Consider the following 14,408-nt stretch of genomic DNA (forward strand, 5'->3'; position numbering starts at 1 on the left):
GAAGGCCATGACTAAAAGGGATATATGTGGCCCAAATGAAGACTCTTGGTTTACCGGGCAGCCTTGTGCTCATGGCATGAAGTACTATGGTAAGCAGATGTCACAGGAATTCATACTTAAAAAGCCACTTGGGAAGCCTTGGTCTACGTTTACTTACATCCCTGAGATATAGTTCTCTTGGCCACTCATACAGTTTGATTTTTTGGCTAGAATGTTTCTGTTGATTGGATATCATTTTTAAAGTTTCACCAGAGATTGTGAATTGTTTTTTAAATTAAAGAGACTAGATACAGCTTTTATTGTTGCTCGTTATCACTTCTTTGGAAGACAGAATCACTATTCCATTGCCTGTTTGCTATGTAGTGAAAGGAAGTAGAATGGGCATTAAAGCAGCCCAGAGGGGAGTCTAAAGGTCATGCCTAATAGTTTGGGTCACTTAAGGTACGTTTAGAATGCTGTATATTTTTCCATGTAAGAGTCTGAATCTTAAGATTATATTTAAACATTTCAATGGTAAGCCAACATAACAGTGATAAAACAGAAGGCCAACACTACCTCGTAGAGATCACGGTGTAAGTTTCTAGTATTGCAACTTACATTCTTTACACATATGTAATAAACTGTATATAATTTACACACACACACATATAGTCAGCATATTCTTGGAAACACTGTATGCCACCCCACAAATGTGTTATTTTATTATTTAAGTTTGGAAGGCCCACAGTTTAATGCTTCCAGAAACAAGAAGCAACACGATACAATGAGTAAAATACAAGAATGGAGGAAGAAGACTGCAGTCTGAGTGCTAGTGCCATCACTGTCATCTTCAAGTAATTAATCACTTCCATACTGTTTCCTCCTCTGTAAAATGGAAAAAACAGTCACTACTTTTTGTGCAGCAGTACTGAGGGGATGTGAGAGAAAGCAATTTGAAAACTGTAAACTAAGATAATATTATTGTATATTATCAAACAATACTTCTGTTTATTCCTCCTGTAGGCTTCACTGTGGGAGTTAAAAGGTGCCAAAAAAAAATTAAAAACAATCTCTTTAAACTAAAATTTAACTACCAGTGACCCCAGGATCCTCAAATGCACTATGTTGGAACGCAGAGATGGAGCCATAGTGAATATGAGAAGGAGGAGGGATGAAAACACAGATCACAGAGGATTTGCAGGGCAATGAGGATTTGCAGGGCAATGAGACGACTCTGCCAGATACATGTCATGATACACCTTGTCCAAACCCACGGAACGTACATCACTAAGAGTGCATCCCCCAAATTTCTACTCTGAGTCTGTATCCATACATTTTACATTTAAAATCCCACTAAATATCATAAGGTGGGGATTGTGAGTTGACGCTTGTAACATCAATTTCAAATAAGGCTGTTCGCAATCTGGCCTCCCCAGACGACATTCCCAGCCTCATCTCTTTTCACTCCCCTTACCCATCACTCCTTCCCTACCTGCCCAGAAGGCCCCTGTGCAGCTCTATCTTTCCTGCTCCTCCTTCAAAACAGAGCTGGAAGCCAACTTCCTGGAAACCTTCCCTGGAGGCTCCCAGGCAACAGCACTGATCAGTTCTCTGCTGCTCCTCTGGGCTTCCACAGCACCTAACATGAACCATCACTCACAACAGCACTTACCACACTTGAATCCCCAGATTTGGTAAGTGTTTTCTCCAGAGATTCCTAGTGTCCTACCAGGCCACAAGCCAAGCCACACTGTGGTCTGTACTACCTACCTAGCATGCAGGAGGCCATCAATAAATGTTGAATGAATGAAAGTAAAATCCAGTTTTATCAATATCATTAACTATTGTATTATTAATATTATTATTACTATTTTGAGACAGGGTCTTGTTCTGTCACCCAGGATGGAGTGCAGTGACATGACCACAGCTCACTGCAGCCTCAATCTGCCAGGCTCAATAGATCCTCCCCCTGCAGCCTCCTGAGTATCTGGGACTACAGGCACACCCCACCAAGACCAGCTACATTTTTTTTTATAATTTTCTCATAGAAGGGTTTTCACCACATCCAGGCTGCTCTCAAACTCCTGCCCCGCTTGGCCTCCCAAAGTGCTGGGATAACAGGTGTGAGCCACTCCAACTGGCCAACTATTGTATTATTAAGCCCCATGTAATTAATTGAAGTTCTAACCTAAAGCCCATTGCTTTACTAACGCGATACCATAAATTTCTTTGAAAGACAGAATTATATAATGAATTCCCTACTTCCTATGCATAGTCTGTCTACTTAACGTAATATTATATAGAGCATAACCTGTCTGTGAATATTTGCAAAGTGTTAAATGGCTATAGATAATCTTTTTAATATATATATTTTTAACGATGTGTGGGCAATGTTTAAAATTTTATAAATGTGTGTGTCTCGAGGAAGGCTGTTTCCTGGCGAAAGGCTGCCTGAGGGGGTGGAGTTCATAAACTGATAAAGAATCACAAATAAGCCGTGTTATGAACTGCTGTTCGGGAAAGCTCAATTTTATTTTTACTTTTTAATTTATTTTTTGAGACGAAGTTTCACTCATTTCCCAGGATAGAGTACAATGGCACGATCTCAGCTCACTGCAACCACCGCCTCCCAGGCTCAAGCGATTATCCTGCCTCAGCCTCCCCAGTAGTTGGGATTACAGGTATGCGCCACCATGCCCAGCTAATTTTGTATTTTTAGTAGAGACGGGGTTTCTACATGTTGGTCACGCTGGTCTTGAACCCCCAACCTCAGGTGATCCGCCTGCCTCAGCCTCCCGAAGTGCTGGGATTGCAGGTATAAGCCACCGTGCCCAGCCGGGGAAGCTCGGATTTTTATTTGCTAAAGAGAAGAATGAAGCAGTGGAGATGGTGTGTCAATTGCTTAGCTAGGAGTTGCAGCCATTTAAAAGCATGCACACCACTTGAATTTGTCTTCACTCTTCCAAATACCCCTTTGATCATGTGATTCTTCTGTTCAAACCATTTAACAGTTCTCTTGACTACGGGTTAAAATTGAATAGTTCTCCTTTGCCTATAGATTAAATCCAAATTCCTTGTCCTTCCTTCCACCTCACCCTACAAAAACCAACCTATTGAGGGAAAAGAAAGGTGGGGTCGTTGAAACCCCAACATATTTAGGGAAGTGAAAGGTGGAGTGGTTCAAGCATCAACAATGAAATGGACACTACCCTAGCAGCTGAGTATTTCAAGATGAGACATGGTCCCTTTCCTCTATAACATTATTGAGAGAGTAATCGAAACACATTATTATCAGGCAAGTAATAGGTGCACCATTATAACAGTTCCTAGAGGAATGTACTCACAGTGGTCTGGAGGCCCCCGGCTGGCTAAAAGGGTTGGGTGGGGTTTCCTATAGGACCAGCCATGCAAACTCACCCTTGAACCAGTAAAGGATAGCAGGGAAAAACAGGAGGAAACTGTACAAAGGCTAGGTCCTCCTCCTGACAGACTGAGTAAGCAATGAAATTCCATGGCCTGGGGATGTTCTCAGCATCTCTAAGTTCTCATAAGGACTTACTGAAAGAATCTCTTCCTGTTTATGTCTCTTCTATTCTACCTCTACCTTCTAGTGTACCTCCCAAATCCCAAATGGGATCATTCTCGTTATCCTTGACAAGACTTAACTAAAAATTCACACACAGAAAATACGGAAGTCTTATCAGGAAAAATACAGTCATCCCCAGGTATCTATGGGAAAATCAGTCCAGAACGCCCACAGACACCAAAATCCAAGGATGCTCAAGTCCCCTGTATAAAATGGTATATTTGCATATAACCTACCACATCCTCCCTTATACTTTAAATCATCTTAGCTTACTTATAATACCTACTATACTGTAAATGCTATATAAACGGTTTTTATTTTTATCTTATTTTTGATTTGTATTATTTTTATTTTTTTCCTAAATATTTTTCATTTGTGGTTGGTTGAATCTGTTGATGCAGAAGCCACTGACTCACAAGGCCAGCTGAATACAGAAATAAACCCAAATAGATTACAGTTTGGGAAGGTAAGACATCTTACTACTGGAGAAATATTTTAGTATTTGCCTCTTGATCTCTTTCACGCTAACTACGCTATGAAACCCTGGAGACTGGGATTTTATTTTTGTCACTTTATTTCGTTGTGTAGTCCCCAGGGCCTGTTCTGGGGCCTCACAGGCAGTGTAGATATAAGGCACAGAGTAAATAATGGTTGAATAAATATCCTATAGAGCCCCATATATTTACATGTTCCACCTTCTAAAGTGATTCCTACACCCACAAAATTGCAACACTTTGAAACTCCAAGATATAATCAATACAACTTTAAAAAAATGAAGTGTATTTAGAATATCTTGCAATAAAATTAGATGCAATGACAACAGAAAGCAAGTAAAACTGCCACTCCTTTGAAATAATACTAACTTGTCATTATTTGCAAACACAGCGAACACCTAATGACTGCTTTGTGTAAACATATAGTCAATAAGCTGAAAGGGAAGCATTTAGGTCCATACATGTTTGTCTTTGACAATTATTTTATTCAACTCCTGTTCCTAAAAATAAAATTCTACTTCCACTAGAAAACAAAGAAAGAATGACTAAATGCATAAACAAGAGAAAGAAAACCACGAGACCTAAAATCTTTTTAGCTTAACACATTTTTCATCTTCCATATTCATTACCATATTCATTCTTGGCTTCTAATAATCACTTATATCATTAATAATAATCACCCATATCATCAATCACTGGCGGTCTTGCTTTATGAACAAGTTGTGCCCAATCCTGTGTAGTGATTTGGAAACTGGAATTCACTTTCCCCTAGAAACGACGTCATGAGTGCTGATGTACTGCCCTGGCCACCTCACTAGGATCGTCTTAACTCATAATGCAGATGCCTTTCATACTGCTAACACTAATTCAAATATGTGATGTCCACTTTTGGCATCTGCCGATCTGCTTTCTGCAACACCCTCTTTCCATACTTAGGTGCCTCGAACTTCTCAACAGTGCTACTGCCCGAGCCTTAAAATGACTTACTCTTGGGCAGGGCGCGGTGGCTCACACCTGTAATCCCAGCACTTTGGGAGGTCAAGGCGGGCGGATCACGAGATCACGAGATCAAGACCATCTTGGCTAAGACGGAGAAATCCAGTCTCTACTGAAAATACAAAAAATAAGCCAGGCGTGGCGGTGGGTGCCTATAGTCCCAGCTACTTGGGAGGTTGAGGTAGGAGAATGGTGTGAACCCTGGAGGCGGAGCTTGCAGTGAGCAGAGATGGTGCCACTGCACTCCAGCCTGGGCAACAGAGCGAGACTCCGTCTCAAAAAAAAAAAAAAAAAAGACTTACTCTTCCTTCCTCACTCCTTCTCTCAGTCAAACTGTGTGATTCTCAGCAAAGAAAGGAGCAAGATGAATTAGTGAACTTATGATGAAGTGTACAGATAAGAGATGTTAAATATTCTGCCACAAAGTGGGAAACTGATGGAATCTGTGAATCCCTTTCTGTGTTACCATTAATTCCTGAAACGTGGTACTACCAAGTCAGTTAAATTTAGATACAAGAATTCAGAAAGCAACTCCTGGCACTTCAGTTGAATGCTACCATCCATCAAATGCTTCTTAAAAAAGATCTGCAAATCTGCTGTAAACCTTCCATAGCCCACAAGTACTTAGGACAAAATCCTTTAGAACGACATTAACTATTGCACAATTACTGTGTTTTGTGAAAACAAATCAAAATACACAGTAACCAGAGTAAATCTGAATTTGATAGGCTTCTAAGCACTTTAACAGATTAAAAGTAAAAATTAACAGGCTATATAGAAGAAGATATTCCATAGATTAAAGCAGTGATCTAAGGCAAATGGCCCAGTCTATCTAGGGATGCGCTCCCGGGGTCAGTGAGTTCAGGACGTGGCTACCTCACAGTGTTCACACTTCCACTACTTGCAAACTCTAAGTCATCAGAATCCTCAACTCAGAATCCCCAACGTCACCAACACGTCTGAGTGGCCCCAAGACCACATGTATGCTGTCCAGATTTCCTTCATTCAGTGACAGAAAACTGGCAACTGGAGTCCTAGAATGAATGGACATCCCTGGCACACCCAGTGCTTGTAAACTGAAGATTGCTTTTCACAACTGCAGCACCAAACTCTCCTCGGGACTGAGGAGTACATGTTTTCTATTTATAGTCCCTCAGAATTAAATATGAAAAAGAAAAGGAAGTGATCATATACTAAGTATTATATTTCCCCAAGGGAAAATTCACATAAAAATAATCCCCACCAGTGACATCAGCTAATCAGAGCACCAAAGAATGAGACAGAGAGAGAAGATTTGGATATTTCATATCTAAAAAAGAGGAATTGAAAATTGTCATTATAGGAAAAAATCAGAACTACCTATGTCTCCTTTATAATTATTCTCTGGGTTAAACTTTTTTCTTTGAATTAAATGTGGGCTGGGGAGTGAGGGGGAAGAACTGTAATCTCTTCAGTGCTTATGACTTCTAAAGTGTTACAGCCTTGTGCACACACACATCTACCATCCTTTTTTTTTTTTTTTTTTTAAACAGAATCTTGCTCTGTCGCCCAGGCTGGAGTACAGTGGCGCGATCTCGGCTCACTGCAAGCTCTGCCTCATGGGTTCACGCCATTCTCCTGCCTCCGTCTCCCGAGTAGCTGGGACTACAGGCGCCCGCCACCATGCCCGGCTAATTTTTTGGTATTTTTAGTAGAGATGGGGTTTCACCGTGGTCTCGTTCTCCTGACCTCGTGATCTGCCTGCCTGGGCCTCCCAAAGTGCTGGGATTACAAGCGTGAGCCACCGCGCCCCGCCTACAATCCATTTCTTAATATTTATGCATTTTATTTTAAATTCCGAATTTAAATTTTATACTGGAGTCTTGAAAAGAGTTTTGATTCTTGAAAAATGGGTTTTGAGTTGATTAGAGCTTCCCAATTAAAACGGTACAATTGAATATATTATACAGGCATGATATTTATAAGCAAATTCTATTTTTTCACATCATATTAACTGTAATACTAGATCATTACACAGAACATGATATATTTTAAAAATGATAGTACTGTTCGATAACAGAATGACCAGGCACAGAAGGGAGATTCAGCCTCTGACAAGGCTGATAACAACACCCTTTATACATCTGACGTGAACAAAGCAGCAGCTCATCTCAGGAGAAGTCTGCTTTCCTTTTGTGAGCATAGTTTGAAACACATACACTAAAAACAGTATCAATTTTTATGCGGCTATGGTGGCGGGGGGAATCAGCATATCGTGTTAGCAATTTTCTGTGGAATCACATTAGTGTTTCATTGTGGTAGCCGTATCACATTAAAATCTGTTTTTCTACTAAATGGCTTCCATTGTGTATTTAGCGAATCTGATATGGAAAATTGCTAATGCAATAAGAGTATCATAGAAGCTTTCCTGACTGTAGCTCAGCCACAATATTCAGGAGAAGCAGGCTCTCAACTGGGCTGAGGCAATTTCAGGCCTCGTAACAAGTCCTCAGCTCAGACTCAACACCAGCTTCTTGAAGGATGGACCTTATCCTATGGATGAAATGCTTTTACAGATTTTATCTCAGGAGGGACCAAGGGTTCAGTGAAAAAATGTGTCATGTATTTGTTGTTAATTGACAGAGTACTATAAAGGGCACTGTGGTCCGCATTTAGGGAATAAAAAAAGTAGATGAAAAAGTCCCTTCCTTCCTGGATCTTGTAAGGACGGTCTGAGGGGAAGAAATAAATTAGTCTATGCGTAACTTAATACAAGACAGACAAGAGTTGAAAAGGCAAAAAGCCACAGGAGCTCGAAGAAGGACATACCTGGGACCAGGTGATGATCACAGAAAGTCCAGTGAAGGCAGCGCCTGAACAGGGCATACAAGATAAAGAAGTCACATTCGAGGATCTGGTGGGAGGTGGGGAAGCTGGGAAGGCCTCAGCGTGGGGTAAAGATGCACAGGACAGGAAAGCCAGGGTATGCGTGGAAACTAGCATTCGCTATTTTAACTGCAGCATAAAATAGGGAAAGACCGGGAAGATAAGCCTGGAAAAGTGGTCTTGAGTCAGCCTAACACACAAGGAGGCCAACACTAAAGGAGAGCAGAATATAAGTCAGGCAAGCACGGCTGAGGTGTCACCTCATGGTTTTGGGGTAGGAAGTGTCAGGATGAAGACCACCAGGCAAGAAGAATATCCAGTTTTCATGGGTATAATGACTTCTAATGCTAACAGATATCTTGAAATCCTAACAACTTTAGTTGACACAAGTTTCTTAAGAGACATAACTTACCGGAATATTTATTTTAAAAGGTTAGTTTATTACTAGGGGATAATTGTTTATTTTTTTAATGTCCTTACTTAGGACATGGACATTCACCAGGATAACATGAAACATTGTGAAATGCTCACACTATTATAAGTACTTATGTATTTACTGTTTGCATTTTTTTTTTTTTGCTTTAGAATGACTTTTCAACTCACTAGCAACAGTAACCAAGGAAATATAAATCCAACAGCCTAAAATTACAACTATTTGAGAAGATTCATGGTTTCAACGTACTGCTGTATTTACTGCTTTGTTCTGGACAGATTCCCGTTTTTTAATTCCTCTCTAAGTGTCCAAAACAATATACAGAAAATCTGCACTAAGCTTCGTTAAAGCTTTAAAACTTAGCATAGTACGTTTGTCATATCAGAAAAACCACGTATTTGTCATAACCTTTACCTTCCCTTAAATGAGAGTACATCCTGTGGATAAGGATTATTTCCCACATATTAAAGCAGAACATGATGAAACTGCTGTCTTATTTATTACAGAGGGAATGTCAGATATAAACTAGTTACCTTAATGCTATAGCGATCGCTTAAGAAACACTATCCCTCCAGTTTGGCAACGCATATTGCACTCTCATTAATCAGAATTAAACTATTTGGAAAATATATTGAGTATTTTCATGCTGACATTGAATATTTTCATCTTCATGAAACAATTTCTGGACAGACTTTTTTCCCTCCGACTGACCACATGATTAGTAAAGATAAATAGTGCACCAGTTGTTTATTACGTATGGATATCTTTAGTAATGTTTCATTTAAAAAACAAAACTAAACTCTTCTTTCTCATCCCATGTCTTGGGCAATCAGAGATGCAAAGTTGACATCTGTGAATATTTTCTGATTACTCATTAACTAGGAAAATACAAGTTAAAAAAAGATTTTAAAAGGAGAAAAGCCAAATAGTTCATGTTGACTTTGAAAGACTGATGACAAAGATGTGGTAATTCTAAAGTACTTAGAGGTTTAACCCAAAATTTGTTTACGTCTTTGATTTTTAGTAAACACTGCAGATAAAAACGAGTTTGTTCAGATCAAGAGTATGTTGGCATTCCCTTAAGCATAGTTTGAAACCACAGAGCCCAAGCATAAAACAGCTCTGACAAAGATAACCAGTCAAGCATAAAAATGGGAGTTGGTTGTGTCAGAATACATTAAGAGGCCGAAGGCTGTCTGGTAGACAGCTGTCTTGCCATCAATGAAGGTGACTATTACCACTAAAGGTTGTTTTTCGGATACAGTACTTGAAATTTCTGTCATCTTGTATTTAAAATGCTCCTTGTTTACAAAGCGTCACATCGTTTTCTCATCTGAAGCCTCCTTGGATAACCACAAACCTAAAAGCAGCCTAAAATTGTGTTGATGCTTTCCTACAAGCACAGGGAAACTCATTTATTGAATCTTTGTCTATTTGGAGTTGAGAATGTCTTTGGCTTTTATTTTAAATGCCTTCTTAAATATAGATCACTATTTTTAAAATGTAAACATCCAAAGGCATTCCCTCACACTTGGAGGAATGCTAAGGCAGGAGACATACTTGTAGTAGTCACATTTCACTTTCCCAGACGGATGCCACAAACGTTCCGCTCAGTTACTGCTTAGGAGGCAGCATTATTAAATGCCTCACGACTTTACGGTCAGCCTCCATGCTTCTTGCTAACCTACATTTCCAAAACATCATCCAAGAAATCTGGCAAGCCACCGAAATGGTACTAGTAAACTGGATCCATCCAAAGCACTCCACAGTGCCCTTGTGGGTGTGTATCTCACTGTGAACTGCTGGGTAAAGAATTTATATACAATTTTATCCCCAAACTCGATTTGTATCATTTGTAGGTTAGTTCTCAGGAGTACTCACTCCAGCCCAGAAATAAGTCAACGTAGTATATCCAAACTATCATTTCAAATGTCCACGGTCAAGGGCGGGAGGAGGAAGGAATAGTAACGGGAAGACTTGTCAGCGATTAGCCATCCATAAAAATGCTTTCCCCGCGCTCCTCCTTCCGATCACAAAGCTGGCGTCAGGCAGTCTCCTGTATCTGCTCCCCACCTCGCCCCCTCCCCTCTGCGGAGAGCTGGCATCGAGGGGCGGGCCAAGGAAAAGACAAACACCCGGGCTCCGACACAGTCCAAGCGCGAGCCCGGAGACACTTGAACAACATTCCTAACTTTTTTTTTCTCACTTCGCATGCCTCAAAGGTAAGCAAAGCAAAAAGCCTATGAAACAGAAGGCCAGCGAGGCCAGTGCGGCACTGGCGAGTTTAAAAGTGGCCCCCCAAAGAGTCACAATGACGACCCCCGCCCCCCCCTCTGTCCGCTGTCCCCGCTCTCCAGCTACAGCAAGCGACTCCTCCGGCGCCCATCCTGGTCCCTGCCCACGCCCCGGGCCCCAGCTCCAGCCCGGCCGCCGCCCCCGCCGCAGGACGAGCATCCCCGGACAGGTCCCGGGGCCCGCGGCGCGGGCGAATGCGGGCGCGAGGAAGGCGAGCGGCGCTGCGGCCAAGTCCCCGGAGCGGTCCCCTCCGGCCCCGTGCCCACCCCACCCTAGACAGGCCCCACCGAGAAGCACCGGGACGGCGAGCGCCAAGAGCCAAGCCACACGCCGAGGAGCCTCCCAGGCTGCCCCGAGGACGAACAACTTGGCCCTCCACTCAACGCGCTCACACGCACGCACACAAGCAGCGCGCAGCCGGGGAGGGCACGTCTTACCTGTCCCCGCGGTGCCACTCATCCCTCCCCCACCCAGGTCCGGCGCCCCCCACCCCGCCCCCGCGGTGGTCCCCCGGCCGCCCGCTCCGAGCGCCGCGCACTCACTGCCTGGCTGCGCGCTCAGCGCCTGCAGGGCCCGGGGGCGGCGGCGGCGGCGGCGGCGGCGGGGACCGAGACAGCGGCTGCAGCGGCGGCGGCGGCGGCGGCGGCGGCCCCAGCCGGCGTCAGTCAGACTGGAGCCGCGAAGCCTCATCGCCCGTATTAGTGCGCCGACCTGGAAAGCGGCCAGGGAGCCCGGCTTGCGGCCCGCCCCCGCCCGCCGCCGCGCGCTCTGGCCACAACGGGAACCGCGGAGGAGGGGGCTGCGCGGGCCCGGCGGGGGGCGGGAGCGAGGCCGGCCCCACGGCCACGTGCCCGGAAACTCGCGGCGCGGGGGTGGCGGGGGAGTGCACCTCGCAGCGGTCCGCAGCTGGGTTCCCGCCTCTTCCCCACCCCCAGCCGCGGGCTGCCCTCTCCGTCCCCCTGCGCGACCCCAGGCTCAGCCCCTGCCGGCGATCCCGGCCTGCTGGGGGGTCCCGGGGTGGGGTGGGAGCCTTCTGCCTGCGTGGGTCGCCTCGCGTCTCTCTCCCCCACCCCACCTCTGAGATTTCTTGCCAGCACCTGGAGCCCGAAGCCTTAGAAGGGTTGTCAGCCCAATAAGAATATAGGATCACCCGCCCATCAGTCTGGAGACCCTTCTGAGCTGCTGTTTCTCACATGTTTCTGGGCCCTGGTGGACTCTCATTTGCCCTGTTTGTTCTTGATTTGCTTTTCGGAGTAAGGGGATCCTGACCCCATTGACAGTGACAGAGCAACTGGGCTGCACTGGCATAGGCACAAGAAAATATAATCATTCTGGGGGTGAGCGGTGGTTGAAACGACTCATATAATTATGTGGATTGTAATTTCCTTACGCATATTTATTTGCTTAACAACCCAGCATGTGAGACATATTATCTAATCTAATAAAAGATACAAACTTATGGGCACACAGCAATGTTACTTAACAACTTTCTCGTCTCACGGCCTGGCCGCCCCCCAAGTAGCCTGCCTCTTAAGGTCACTGTGGACTCCTGGAACCCACTCAGACACGCCACTTAGGAAGAACCACTTCTTGATTCCCCATCCGCCCGTAGGTCCTCACAGAAAAGGCATTTGCTGCAGGGGTGAACGTGGAATAAAGCCACACAGGGCAGTTTTCAGTTTGCTCCTGTGTGCCCGAAAGTCATACGTCCAATAGGCCCCGATAGCAGCTCCGAAATACAAAGCAAGGCCTTAAATTTAACTGCTTTTTCTAGTTCTCAAAGCACTGCACTTTCTTCATGGCAGATGATATTTTTGCATTATTATACCGTTGTAGTTGAATGGTGATTTGTTTAAAGCAACATTTCCAGCAGAACCTTAAATACCATGCCTTAACCCCAAAGTCTTCTTTCTACATTGGCCCAGATACCTCTGCTCCTGGCTACGTGTTGGGTTTGAGATCCTCCTGGGTGAGAAACACCAGGAAACAGCGGAACTGGTAAGGGCTACAGATTATATTTTAAGGATTATGCTGGTTGTGGACTTTATTGTCAGTAAGCTAATTAGGTCCTCAGAATTGATACCTTGTGGCTCAAGTTTTTTAAAATTAAATTAAGAAAAGAAATGGCCCAATCACTATCTCAGTTTTCTTCTCCTATATGAGCATAATGCGGAGGACACAATGCAGACAAAGAAATTATAACCTCTGCAGCGCTGGCTCATGATTCTGGCATGGAGTCGTTTTCAGTTCGCGGAATTCTCTTGACTCTTGGCAGGCCGTTGATTTAGAGTATGTCTAGTCAGCTTTTTTCTGTACGTTCTCATTTACATACCAGGATATTTCTGCATGATGATGACTTTTTCCTGCCTAAACATTAGTCTGTCACTGATAGAATTCCTATCATGTATTCCTCAAGGCTAGTATAGAAAGTTAATCCATTCCACTCAAGAACAGTAAGATCTGCTGAGTTCCAAGAAGGAGAAAGCACTTGGCCTAGTACAGAAGGCGCAGTGTTGACACTCCATTTTACAGAAGCTGACTGTCCTGGTTAATGGAAAGCTAAACTTTGCTTTATCGGTGATTTCTTGATTGGCTGTGGTTTTACTGCTTAACAGAACTTCCACCAAAACATTGTTATGGGAATCATATGAGAGGAGCGACTCAGTCAGAGGTTGTGATTTGGTAGAACCGCCAGTGAAATTTTGGTTCAGGACCTCAAAACCACGGCAAAACTGAGATATGTTTTCTGAAAGACCTTAAGGTCTTGGCCTAACATGAGCTCCCTCAGGCTATAAAACAGTGGGAGGAAGGGCGGCTTCCTTACCCCAAGAGAGAGTCCATTCTTTGCATTTGCCATATACCCAACATAAAACCAGATTGTGGTCTTTGAAGCTGTCCCTGAAGTGACAGTGGAGAGAACCGGGCAGCCCAGAACTCCCAGTCATGGAGATTGATCCTGCAAGAGAAGGGAGTTCATCATGGTGGATGACCTAAAGCGATTCATGTATAAAATGTTGCCAAGTGTTGAAGGGCTCCATGCTATCGTTGTGTCAGAGTTGGAGTACCTATTTTGAAGTGGCCAATGATAATGCTCCAGAGCGTGCTTTGAGACCTGGTTTCTCATCTACTTTTGCCCTTGCAACAGACCAAAGGAGCAAACTTGGACTTTCAAAAAATAAAAGTATCATGTTACTGTTACACCTACCAGGTGATTCAATTAAATCATTACCTTTGGTAGTGAGTTTCATAGCCAGCAGCAATGCCAATACAGGACTAATTGTCAGCCTAGAAAAGAAACGTACTCCATTCTTTGAAGAATTGAGACAAGTTGTGGAAGTTTCTTAATCGGACAATGGTTTCAATGTGTACCTTATCTTTATTATAACAACACAATATCGATCCAGCAATCTTTAGACCGCAGTACTTTTATCCATGTGCTCAAGAAAAGGCCCCTTTTTCCAACTTATACTGAAGAGCAAGCATATAGATAAAATTTATGGACAGATCAATTGTTGTATTTTCTGGGGTAGGGTCTTTTCTTATTTGGTGAGATCTGGGGATACCACAAAAATGGTTCAGTCTATCACAGCTCCCATGGAGTTAGTCCAGCCACCAAATATGGATGAGATTCTATTCCGTGGATCAGAATCAAACCGGTACATTGATCCACTTGAGCCATTAAGTGCTCTCTATTGTACAATCTGCCCAGGCCTGCAGAATGAAGCCGATTTTTTTTATTGCGAATAATAATAAGGAGATA

General features: G+C 43.6%; 1 protein-coding gene and 1 pseudogene across 1 annotated transcript in view; one reads left to right on the top strand and one right to left on the bottom strand.

The window, feature by feature from the left end:
* Positions 1 to 11,242, bottom strand: part of SMAD9 (SMAD family member 9) — a 112,566-nt gene extending 101,324 nt beyond the window's left edge. Inside the window, 1 exon segment of the mRNA NM_001257798.1 lies at positions 11,191 to 11,242. The gene's annotated coding sequence lies outside the window, so the exon portion shown is untranslated.
* A 2,262-nt stretch (positions 11,243 to 13,504) lies between these two features.
* Positions 13,505 to 14,107, top strand: LOC144336286 (ragulator complex protein LAMTOR3 pseudogene; annotated as a pseudogene).
* Positions 14,108 to 14,408: the final 301 nt, after the last annotated feature.

Source organism: Macaca mulatta, chromosome 17 (genome assembly GCF_049350105.2).
Source record: "Macaca mulatta isolate MMU2019108-1 chromosome 17, T2T-MMU8v2.0, whole genome shotgun sequence".
Lineage (NCBI taxonomy): Eukaryota > Metazoa > Chordata > Mammalia > Primates > Cercopithecidae > Macaca > Macaca mulatta.